We start from the raw sequence: 11,993 nt of genomic DNA, 5'->3' as shown, positions 1-11,993 counted from the left end.
AGGCAACAAAGCAAAAGCGAGGCAGGATTGACATCTGCTCAACAGAGACGGATTCCCTGCGCTGACACAGTTCACAGTTACACGAGAAGCAATCTGAGCGGTCCGTCGACCGGAGACGTGTTTCCCAAGAGGTCGTTTAGCGAGTGAACAGCAGTGTGCGCGACTTTCAGGAGTGTGCCTGGAAAGTGCCAGAATCACCAGGAGCATCTGTGCAAAAGCTGCTGCCTCTGTGACCGCATTGAGGCACGTTTGCGTGTCTGCGAGTATATAGACGGCTCTTTCGCGTTCACTCCGAGGGAAACGGTCCGCTATTGCTTCTGTGCGTACAGACGCGATTCCCTTGTCTCTTGCGAACACAGGGAACTCTGTGCATCCAAATCTACAGGCTAAGGACGCGTCTGCATATGTTTTGGTGAACAATCGAGTGTGCGTGTTCTGACAGCTGCCTCTATGCAGACGTCTCCACAGAGCCACTTCTGAATGCCCCGCAGCCCAGGACTGAATGGATACACTAACAAGTGCACCGGTGTGAGCAACCACATATGCAGAAGGACGTCTTTCATCTCACAGAAGCGCGAACGTCTTGGCGTTCAAGCACATGGCAGAAACAAGGTGTGAACAGATGAGCTGCTGCTATTTTCTCCGTTCGGCATGCTTCGTTGTAGCTCTCTTGCCGGTCGCCGGCTTAGCGGCTTGCTTTGCGCGACTAGCTCTGGGGAGAGAAGGAGATAGCGCCGGAAACCTCGCCTTTTGCCTTCTTCGGCGCTGGAACCTGGTTGCTGCGCCTTCTCTTTGTCCATGTGCACACACACGATTCCTCAGCGAAAACCATGCAGAAACCTTTCCACGAGCACCCAGGGATGTGCACCCAGCACCACGTGCACGCACACGCAGCTAGAGAAAAGCACCTACCTTTTCACACACTGATGCCTAAGCAAACGCGTGGCCACACACACGCACACATCCGCAAGCGCGCCTACTCCCATCTATTGAGGGAAAGACGGACGAGCAACGTCCTGACAGGCTTGAGGGGAAAAACGTCCGTTGACGGTTGGCGTACTGCACGCCCGCCTACGGGGCTGCAGGGGAATCCACATTTGGAAGGTACCTGAAGATGTGTGCCTGTTCTTGGAGCTCCGCTAGTAGGGTAGCAAAGACACTCGTAGGCAGTACTGAATGCTGCTCCGTGCTACTTCTCCTCCGCTGGCAAATGCTTCACAGTCGCCCTAGGAAAGACGTTTAACAATCGATCTCCAAGAGGAACGAAACACATGATGCCGTAAGGCGAAAGAATAGCAGGGCATCTCTTCACAGGCTTGTCCCTGATCTATAGCTGAGGGCAAACACTTGTGTGGTTGTGGGAGAGCCTGTGTCTTTCCTGGAAGCGTTTGGGAGTTTTGCTCAGACGCGTGTTTCCTCAAGTTCAAGAATCAAGATCTAGGATACCTGCAGACAGGTGCCTGTTTGTGTGGAGACAGTCTGTTTGAAACTGTGTTCCTCAGCGCCCGCTCTTTCTCCCCGTCGCTCCACACGCCTGGGAGTCCCTTTCTTTCTCTCCACAAGCACGTGTGTTGACTTCGTCGCACATGTGCATCTGCACAAGCGTTGAGCTCAGCAGAGCGTGTCTCTTGACACTTGATGTGCGTTGGCTGTGTCTGCCTGCTCCAGTGAAGAGAGAAACGGGAAATCATCTTGGTAGAGGCAACAAAGCAAAAGCGAGGCAGGATTGACATCTGCTCAACAGAGACGGATTCCCTGCGCTGACACAGTTCACAGTTACACGAGAAGCAATCTGAGCGGTCCGTCGACCGGAGACGTGTTTCCCAAGAGGTCGTTTAGCGAGTGAACAGCAGTGTGCGCGACTTTCAGGAGTGTGCCTGGAAAGTGCCAGAATCACCAGGAGCATCTGTGCAAAAGCTGCTGCCTCTGTGACCGCATTGAGGCACGTTCGCGTGTCTGCGAGTATATAGACGGCTCTTTCGCGTTCACTCCGAGGGAAACGGTCCGCTATTGCTTCTGTGCGTACAGACGCGATTCCCTTGTCTCTTGCGAACACAGGGAACTCTGTGCATCCAAATCTACAGGCTAAGGACGCGTCTGCATATGTTTTGGTGAACAATCGAGTGTGCGTGTTCTGACAGCTGCCTCTATGCAGACGTCTCCACAGAGCCACTTCTGAATGCCCCGCAGCCCAGGACTGAATGGATACACTAACAAGTGCACCGGTGTGAGCAACCACATATGCAGAAGGACGTCTTTCATCTCACAGAAGCGCGAACGTCTTGGCGTTCAAGCACATGGCAGAAACAAGGTGTGAACAGATGAGCTGCTGCTATTTTCTCCGTTCGGCATGCTTCGTTGTAGCTCTCTTGCCGGTCGCCGGCTTAGCGGCTTGCTTTGCGCGACTAGCTCTGGGGAGAGAAGGAGATAGCGCCGGAAACCTCGCCTTTTGCCTTCTTCGGCGCTGGAACCTGGTTGCTGCGCCTTCTCTTTGTCCATGTGCACACACACGATTCCTCAGCGAAAACCATGCAGAAACCTTTCCACGAGCACCCAGGGATGTGCACCCAGCACCACGTGCACGCACACGCAGCTAGAGAAAAGCACCTACCTTTTCACACACTGATGCCTAAGCAAACGCGTGGCCACACACACGCACACATCCGCAAGCGCGCCTACTCCCATCTATTGAGGGAAAGACGGACGAGCAACGTCCTGACAGGCTTGAGGGGAAAAACGTCCGTTGACGGTTGGCGTACTGCACGCCCGCCTACGGGGCTGCAGGGGAATCCACATTTGGAAGGTACCTGAAGATGTGTGCCTGTTCTTGGAGCTCCGCTAGTAGGGTAGCAAAGACACTCGTAGGCAGTACTGAATGCTGCTCCGTGCTACTTCTCCTCCGCTGGCAAATGCTTCACAGTCGCCCTAGGAAAGACGTTTAACAATCGATCTCCAAGAGGAACGAAACACATGATGCCGTAAGGCGAAAGAATAGCAGGGCATCTCTTCACAGGCTTGTCCCTGATCTATAGCTGAGGGCAAACACTTGTGTGCTTGTGGGAGAGCCTGTGTCTTTCCTGGAAGCGTTTGGGAGTTTTGCTCAGACGCGTGTTTCCTCAAGTTCAAGAATCAAGATCTAGGATACCTGCAGACAGGTGCCTGTTTGTGTGGAGACAGTCTGTTTGAAACTGTGTTCCTCAGCGCCCGCTCTTTCTCCCCGTCGCTCCACACGCCTGGGAGTCCCTTTCTTTCTCTCCACAAGCACGTGTGTTGACTTCGTCGCACATGTGCATCTGCACAAGCGTTGAGCTCAGCAGAGCGTGTCTCTTGACACTTGATGTGCGTTGGCTGTGTCTGCCTGCTCCAGTGAAGAGAGAAACGGGAAATCATCTTGGTAGAGGCAACAAAGCAAAAGCGAGGCAGGATTGACATCTGCTCAACAGAGACGGATTCCCTGCGCTGACACAGTTCACAGTTACACGAGAAGCAATCTGAGCGGTCCGTCGACCGGAGACGTGTTTCCCAAGAGGTCGTTTAGCGAGTGAACAGCAGTGTGCGCGACTTTCAGGAGTGTGCCTGGAAAGTGCCAGAATCACCAGGAGCATCTGTGCAAAAGCTGCTGCCTCTGTGACCGCATTGAGGCACGTTCGCGTGTCTGCGAGTATATAGACGGCTCTTTCGCGTTCACTCCGAGGGAAACGGTCCGCTATTGCTTCTGTGCGCACAGACGCGATTCCCTTGTCTCTTGCGAACACAGGGAACTCTGTGCATCCAAATCTACAGGCTAAGGACGCGTCTGCATATGTTTTGGTGAACAATCGAGTGTGCGTGTTCTGACAGCTGCCTCTATGCAGACGTCTCCACAGAGCCACTTCTGAATGCCCCGCAGCCCAGGACTGAATGGATACACTAACAAGTGCACCGGTGTGAGCAACCACATATGCAGAAGGACGTCTTTCATCTCACAGAAGCGCGAACGTCTTGGCGTTCAAGCACATGGCAGAAACAAGGTGTGAACAGATGAGCTGCTGCTATTTTCTCCGTTCGGCATGCTTCGTTGTAGCTCTCTTGCCGGTCGCCGGCTTAGCGGCTTGCTTTGCGCGACTAGCTCTGGGGAGAGAAGGAGATAGCGCCGGAAACCTCGCCTTTTGCCTTCTTCGGCGCTGGAACCTGGTTGCTGCGCCTTCTCTTTGTCCATGTGCACACACACGATTCCTCAGCGAAAACCATGCAGAAACCTTTCCACGAGCACCCAGGGATGTGCACCCAGCACCACGTGCACGCACACGCAGCTAGAGAAAAGCACCTACCTTTTCACACACTGATGCCTAAGCAAACGCGTGGCCACACACACGCACACATCCGCAAGCGCGCCTACTCCCATCTATTGAGGGAAAGACGGACGAGCAACGTCCTGACAGGCTTGAGGGGAAAAACGTCCGTTGACGGTTGGCGTACTGCACGCCCGCCTACGGGGCTGCAGGGGAATCCACATTTGGAAGGTACCTGAAGATGTGTGCCTGTTCTTGGAGCTCCGCTAGTAGGGTAGCAAAGACACTCGTAGGCAGTACTGAATGCTGCTCCGTGCTACTTCTCCTCCGCTGGCAAATGCCTCACAGTCGCCCTAGGAAAGACGTTTAACAATCGATCTCCAAGAGGAACGAAACACATGATGCCGTAAGGCGAAAGAATAGCAGGGCATCTCTTCACAGGCTTGTCCCTGATCTATAGCTGAGGGCAAACACTTGTGTGGTTGTGGGAGAGCCTGTGTCTTTCCTGGAAGCGTTTGGGAGTTTTGCTCAGACGCGTGTTTCCTCAAGTTCAAGAATCAAGATCTAGGATACCTGCAGACAGGTGCCTGTTTGTGTGGAGACAGTCTGTTTGAAACTGTGTTCCTCAGCGCCCGCTCTTTCTCCCCGTCGCTCCACACGCCTGGGAGTCCCTTTCTTTCTCTCCACAAGCACGTGTGTTGACTTCGTCGCACATTTGCATCTGCACAAGCGTTGAGCTCAGCAGAGCGTGTCTCTTGACACTTGATGTGCGTTGGCTGTGTCTGCCTGCTCCAGTGAAGAGAGAAACGGGAAATCATCTTGGTAGAGGCAACAAAGCAAAAGCGAGGCAGGATTGACATCTGCTCAACAGAGACGGATTCCCTGCGCTGACACAGTTCACAGTTACACGAGAAGCAATCTGAGCGGTCCGTCGACCGGAGACGTGTTTCCCAAGAGGTCGTTTAGCGAGTGAACAGCAGTGTGCGCGACTTTCAGGAGTGTGCCTGGAAAGTGCCAGAATCACCAGGAGCATCTGTGCAAAAGCTGCTGCCTCTGTGACCGCATTGAGGCACGTTCGCGTGTCTGCGAGTATATAGACGGCTCTTTCGCGTTCACTCCGAGGGAAACGGTCCGCTATTGCTTCTGTGCGTACAGACGCGATTCCCTTGTCTCTTGCGAACACAGGGAACTCTGTGCATCCAAATCTACAGGCTAAGGACGCGTCTGCATATGTTTTGGTGAACAATCGAGTGTGCGTGTTCTGACAGCTGCCTCTATGCAGACGTCTCCACAGAGCCACTTCTGAATGCCCCGCAGCCCAGGACTGAATGGATACACTAACAAGTGCACCGGTGTGAGCAACCACATATGCAGAAGGACGTCTTTCATCTCACAGAAGCGCGAACGTCTTGGCGTTCAAGCACATGGCAGAAACAAGGTGTGAACAGATGAGCTGCTGCTATTTTCTCCGTTCGGCATGCTTCGTTGTAGCTCTCTTGCCGGTCGCCGGCTTAGCGGCTTGCTTTGCGCGACTAGCTCTGGGGAGAGAAGGAGATAGCGCCGGAAACCTCGCCTTTTGCCTTCTTCGGCGCTGGAACCTGGTTGCTGCGCCTTCTCTTTGTCCATGTGCACACACACGATTCCTCAGCGAAAACCATGCAGAAACCTTTCCACGAGCACCCAGGGATGTGCACCCAGCACCACGTGCACGCACACGCAGCTAGAGAAAAGCACCTACCTTTTCACACACTGATGCCTAAGCAAACGCGTGGCCACACACACGCACACATCCGCAAGCGCGCCTACTTCCATCTATTGAGGGAAAGACGGACGAGCAACGTCCTGACAGGCTTGAGGGGAAAAACGTCCGTTGATGGTTGGCGTACTGCACGCCCGCCTACGGGGCTGCAGGGGAATCCACATTTGGAAGGTACCTGAAGATGTGTGCCTGTTCTTGGAGCTCCGCTAGTAGGGTAGCAAAGACACTCGTAGGCAGTACTGAATGCTGCTCCGTGCTACTTCTCCTCCGCTGGCAAATGCCTCACAGTCGCCCTAGGAAAGACGTTTAACAATCGATCTCCAAGAGGAACGAAACACATGATGCCGTAAGGCGAAAGAATAGCAGGGCATCTCTTCACAGGCTTGTCCCTGATCTATAGCTGAGGGCAAACACTTGTGTGCTTGTGGGAGAGCCTGTGTCTTTCCTGGAAGCGTTTGGGAGTTTTGCTCAGACGCGTGTTTCCTCAAGTTCAAGAATCAAGATCTAGGATACCTGCAGACAGGTGCCTGTTTGTGTGGAGACAGTCTGTTTGAAACTGTGTTCCTCAGCGCCCGCTCTTTCTCCCCGTCGCTCCACACGCCTGGGAGTCCCTTTCTTTCTCTCCACAAGCACGTGTGTTGACTTCGTCGCACATGTGCATCTGCACAAGCGTTGAGCTCAGCAGAGCGTGTCTCTTGACACTTGATGTGCGTTGGCTGCGTCTGCCTGCTCCAGTGAAGAGAGAAACGGGAAATCATCTTGGTAGAGGCAACAAAGCAAAAGCGAGGCAGGATTGACATCTGCTCAACAGAGACGGATTCCCTGCGCTGACACAGTTCACAGTTACACGAGAAGCAATCTGAGCGGTCCGTCGACCGGAGACGTGTTTCCCAAGAGGTCGTTTAGCGAGTGAACAGCAGTGTGCGCGACTTTCAGGAGTGTGCCTGGAAAGTGCCAGAATCACCAGGAGCATCTGTGCAAAAGCTGCTGCCTCTGTGACCGCATTGAGGCACGTTCGCGTGTCTGCGAGTATATAGACGGCTCTTTCGCGTTCACTCCGAGGGAAACGGTCCGCTATTGCTTCTGTGCGTACAGACGTGATTCCCTTGTCTCTTGCGAACACAGGGAACTCTGTGCATCCAAATCTACAGGCTAAGGACGCGTCTGCATATGTTTTGGTGAACAATCGAGTGTGCGTGTTCTGACAGCTGCCTCTATGCAGACGTCTCCACAGAGCCACTTCTGAATGCCCCGCAGCCCAGGACTGAATGGATACACTAACAAGTGCACCGGTGTGAGCAACCACATATGCAGAAGGACGTCTTTCATCTCACAGAAGCGCGAACGTCTTGGCGTTCAAGCACATGGCAGAAACAAGGTGTGAACAGATGAGCTGCTGCTATTTTCTCCGTTCGGCATGCTTCGTTGTAGCTCTCTTGCCGGTCGCCGGCTTAGCGGCTTGCTTTGCGCGACTAGCTCTGGGGAGAGAAGGAGATAGCGCCGGAAACCTCGCCTTTTGCCTTCTTCGGCGCTGGAACCTGGTTGCTGCGCCTTCTCTTTGTCCATGTGCACACACACGATTCCTCAGCGAAAACCATGCAGAAACCTTTCCACGAGCACCCAGGGATGTGCAGCCAGCACCACGTGCACGCACACGCAGCTAGAGAAAAGCACCTACCTTTTCACACACTGATGCCTAAGCAAACGCGTGGCCACACACACGCACACATCCGCAAGCGCGCCTACTCCCATCTATTGAGGGAAAGACGGACGAGCAACGTCCTGACAGGCTTGAGGGGAAAAACGTCCGTTGACGGTTGGCGTACTGCACGCCCGCCTACGGGGCTGCAGGGGAATCCACATTTGGAAGGTACCTGAAGATGTGTGCCTGTTCTTGGAGCTCCGCTAGTAGGGTAGCAAAGACACTCGTAGGCAGTACTGAATGCTGCTCCGTGCTACTTCTCCTCCGCTGGCAAATGCTTCACAGTCGCCCTAGGAAAGACGTTTAACAATCGATCTCCAAGAGGAACGAAACACATGATGCCGTAAGGCGAAAGAATAGCAGGGCATCTCTTCACAGGCTTGTCCCTGATCTATAGCTGAGGGCAAACACTTGTGTGCTTGTGGGAGAGCCTGTGTCTTTCCTGGAAGCGTTTGGGAGTTTTGCTCAGACGCGTGTTTCCTCAAGTTCAAGAATCAAGATCTAGGATACCTGCAGACAGGTGCCTGTTTGTGTGGAGACAGTCTGTTTGAAACTGTGTTCCTCAGCGCCCGCTCTTTCTCCCCGTCGCTCCACACGCCTGGGAGTCCCTTTCTTTCTCTCCACAAGCACGTGTGTTGACTTCGTCGCACATGTGCATCTGCACAAGCGTTGAGCTCAGCAGAGCGTGTCTCTTGACACTTGATGTGCGTTGGCTGTGTCTGCCTGCTCCAGTGAAGAGAGAAACGGGAAATATCTTGGTAGAGGCAACAAAGCAAAAGCGAGGCAGGATTGACATCTGCTCAACAGAGACGGATTCCCTGCGCTGACACAGTTCACAGTTACACGAGAAGCAATCTGAGCGGTCCGTCGACCGGAGACGTGTTTCCCAAGAGGTCGTTTAGCGAGTGAACAGCAGTGTGCGCGACTTTCAGGAGTGTGCCTGGAAAGTGCCAGAATCACCAGGAGCATCTGTGCAAAAGCTGCTGCCTCTGTGACCGCATTGAGGCACGTTCGCGTGTCTGCGAGTATATAGACGGCTCTTTCGCGTTCACTCCGAGGGAAACGGTCCGCTATTGCTTCTGTGCGTACAGACGCGATTCCCTTGTCTCTTGCGAACACAGGGAACTCTGTGCATCCAAATCTACAGGCTAAGGACGCGTCTGCATATGTTTTGGTGAACAATCGAGTGTGCGTGTTCTGACAGCTGCCTCTATGCAGACGTCTCCACAGAGCCACTTCTGAATGCCCCGCAGCCCAGGACTGAATGGATACACTAACAAGTGCACCGGTGTGAGCAACCACATATGCAGAAGGACGTCTTTCATCTCACAGAAGCGCGAACGTCTTGGCGTTCAAGCACATGGCAGAAACAAGGTGTGAACAGATGAGCTGCTGCTATTTTCTCCGTTCGGCATGCTTCGTTGTAGCTCTCTTGCCGGTCGCCGGCTTAGCGGCTTGCTTTGCGCGACTAGCTCTGGGGAGAGAAGGAGATAGCGCCGGAAACCTCGCCTTTTGCCTTCTTCGGCGCTGGAACCTGGTTGCTGCGCCTTCTCTTTGTCCATGTGCACACACACGATTCCTCAGCGAAAACCATGCAGAAACCTTTCCACGAGCACCCAGGGATGTGCACCCAGCACCACGTGCACGCACACGCAGCTAGAGAAAAGCACCTACCTTTTCACACACTGATGCCTAAGCAAACGCGTGGCCACACACACGCACACATCCGCAAGCGCGCCTACTCCCATCTATTGAGGGAAAGACGGACGAGCAACGTCCTGACAGGCTTGAGGGGAAAAACGTCCGTTGACGGTTGGCGTACTGCACGCCCGCCTACGGGGCTGCAGGGGAATCCACATTTGGAAGGTACCTGAAGATGTGTGCCTGTTCTTGGAGCTCCGCTAGTAGGGTAGCAAAGACACTCGTAGGCAGTACTGAATGCTGCTCCGTGCTACTTCTCCTCCGCTGGCAAATGCTTCACAGTCGCCCTAGGAAAGACGTTTAACAATCGATCTCCAAGAGGAACGAAACACATGATGCCGTAAGGCGAAAGAATAGCAGGGCATCTCTTCACAGGCTTGTCCCTGATCTATAGCTGAGGGCAAACACTTGTGTGCTTGTGGGAGAGCCTGTGTCTTTCCTGGAAGCGTTTGGGAGTTTTGCTCAGACGCGTGTTTCCTCAAGTTCAAGAATCAAGATCTAGGATACCTGCAGACAGGTGCCTGTTTGTGTGGAGACAGTCTGTTTGAAACTGTGTTCCTCAGCGCCCGCTCTTTCTCCCCGTCGCTCCACACGCCTGGGAGTCCCTTTCTTTCTCTCCACAAGCACGTGTGTTGACTTCGTCGCACATGTGCATCTGCACAAGCGTTGAGCTCAGCAGAGCGTGTCTCTTGACACTTGATGTGCGTTGGCTGTGTCTGCCTGCTCCAGTGAAGAGAGAAACGGGAAATATCTTGGTAGAGGCAACAAAGCAAAAGCGAGGCAGGATTGACATCTGCTCAACAGAGACGGATTCCCTGCGCTGACACAGTTCACAGTTACACGAGAAGCAATCTGAGCGGTCCGTCGACCGGAGACGTGTTTCCCAAGAGGTCGTTTAGCGAGTGAACAGCAGTGTGCGCGACTTTCAGGAGTGTGCCTGGAAAGTGCCAGAATCACCAGGAGCATCTGTGCAAAAGCTGCTGCCTCTGTGACCGCATTGAGGCACGTTCGCGTGTCTGCGAGTATATAGACGGCTCTTTCGCGTTCACTCCGAGGGAAACGGTCCGCTATTGCTTCTGTGCGTACAGACGCGATTCCCTTGTCTCTTGCGAACACAGGGAACTCTGTGCATCCAAATCTACAGGCTAAGGACGCGTCTGCATATGTTTTGGTGAACAATCGAGTGTGCGTGTTCTGACAGCTGCCTCTATGCAGACGTCTCCACAGAGCCACTTCTGAATGCCCCGCAGCCCAGGACTGAATGGATACACTAACAAGTGCACCGGTGTGAGCAACCACATATGCAGAAGGACGTCTTTCATCTCACAGAAGCGCGAACGTCTTGGCGTTCAAGCACATGGCAGAAACAAGGTGTGAACAGATGAGCTGCTGCTATTTTCTCCGTTCGGCATGCTTCGTTGTAGCTCTCTTGCCGGTCGCCGGCTTAGCGGCTTGCTTTGCGCGACTAGCTCTGGGGAGAGAAGGAGATAGCGCCGGAAACCTCGCCTTTTGCCTTCTTCGGCGCTGGAACCTGGTTGCTGCGCCTTCTCTTTGTCCATGTGCACACACACGATTCCTCAGCGAAAACCATGCAGAAACCTTTCCACGAGCACCCAGGGATGTGCACCCAGCACCACGTGCACGCACACGCAGCTAGAGAAAAGCACCTACCTTTTCACACACTGATGCCTAAGCAAACGCGTGGCCACACACACGCACACATCCGCAAGCGCGCCTACTCCCATCTATTGAGGGAAAGACGGACGAGCAACGTCCTGACAGGCTTGAGGGGAAAAACGTCCGTTGACGGTTGGCGTACTGCACGCCCGCCTACGGGGCTGCAGGGGAATCCACATTTGGAAGGTACCTGAAGATGTGTGCCTGTTCTTGGAGCTCCGCTAGTAGGGTAGCAAAGACACTCGTAGGCAGTACTGAATGCTGCTCCGTGCTACTTCTCCTCCGCTGGCAAATGCCTCACAGTCGCCCTAGGAAAGACGTTTAACAATCGATCTCCAAGAGGAACGAAACACATGATGCCGTAAGGCGAAAGAATAGCAGGGCATCTCTTCACAGGCTTGTCCCTGATCTATAGCTGAGGGCAAACACTTGTGTGGTTGTGGGAGAGCCTGTGTCTTTCCTGGAAGCGTTTGGGAGTTTTGCTCAGACGCGTGTTTCCTCAAGTTCAAGAATCAAGATCTAGGATACCTGCAGACAGGTGCCTGTTTGTGTGGAGACAGTCTGTTTGAAACTGTGTTCCTCAGCGCCCGCTCTTTCTCCCCGTCGCTCCACACGCCTGGGAGTCCCTTTCTTTCTCTCCACAAGCACGTGTGTTGACTTCGTCGCACATGTGCATCTGCACAAGCGTTGAGCTCAGCAGAGCGTGTCTCTTGACACTTGATGTGCGTTGGCTGTGTCTGCCTGCTCCAGTGAAGAGAGAAACGGGAAATCATCTTGGTAGAGGCAACAAAGCAAAAGCGAGGCAGGATTGACATCTGCTCAACAGAGACGGATTCCCTGCGCTGACACAGTTCACAGTTACACGAGAAGCAATCTGAGCGGT

Source organism: Patagioenas fasciata, unplaced genomic scaffold (genome assembly GCF_037038585.1).
Source record: "Patagioenas fasciata isolate bPatFas1 unplaced genomic scaffold, bPatFas1.hap1 Unplaced_1, whole genome shotgun sequence".
NCBI lineage: Eukaryota > Metazoa > Chordata > Aves > Columbiformes > Columbidae > Patagioenas > Patagioenas fasciata.
The sequence above is the reverse complement of the archived record's forward strand: the minus strand, read 5'-3'. Positions refer to the sequence as shown.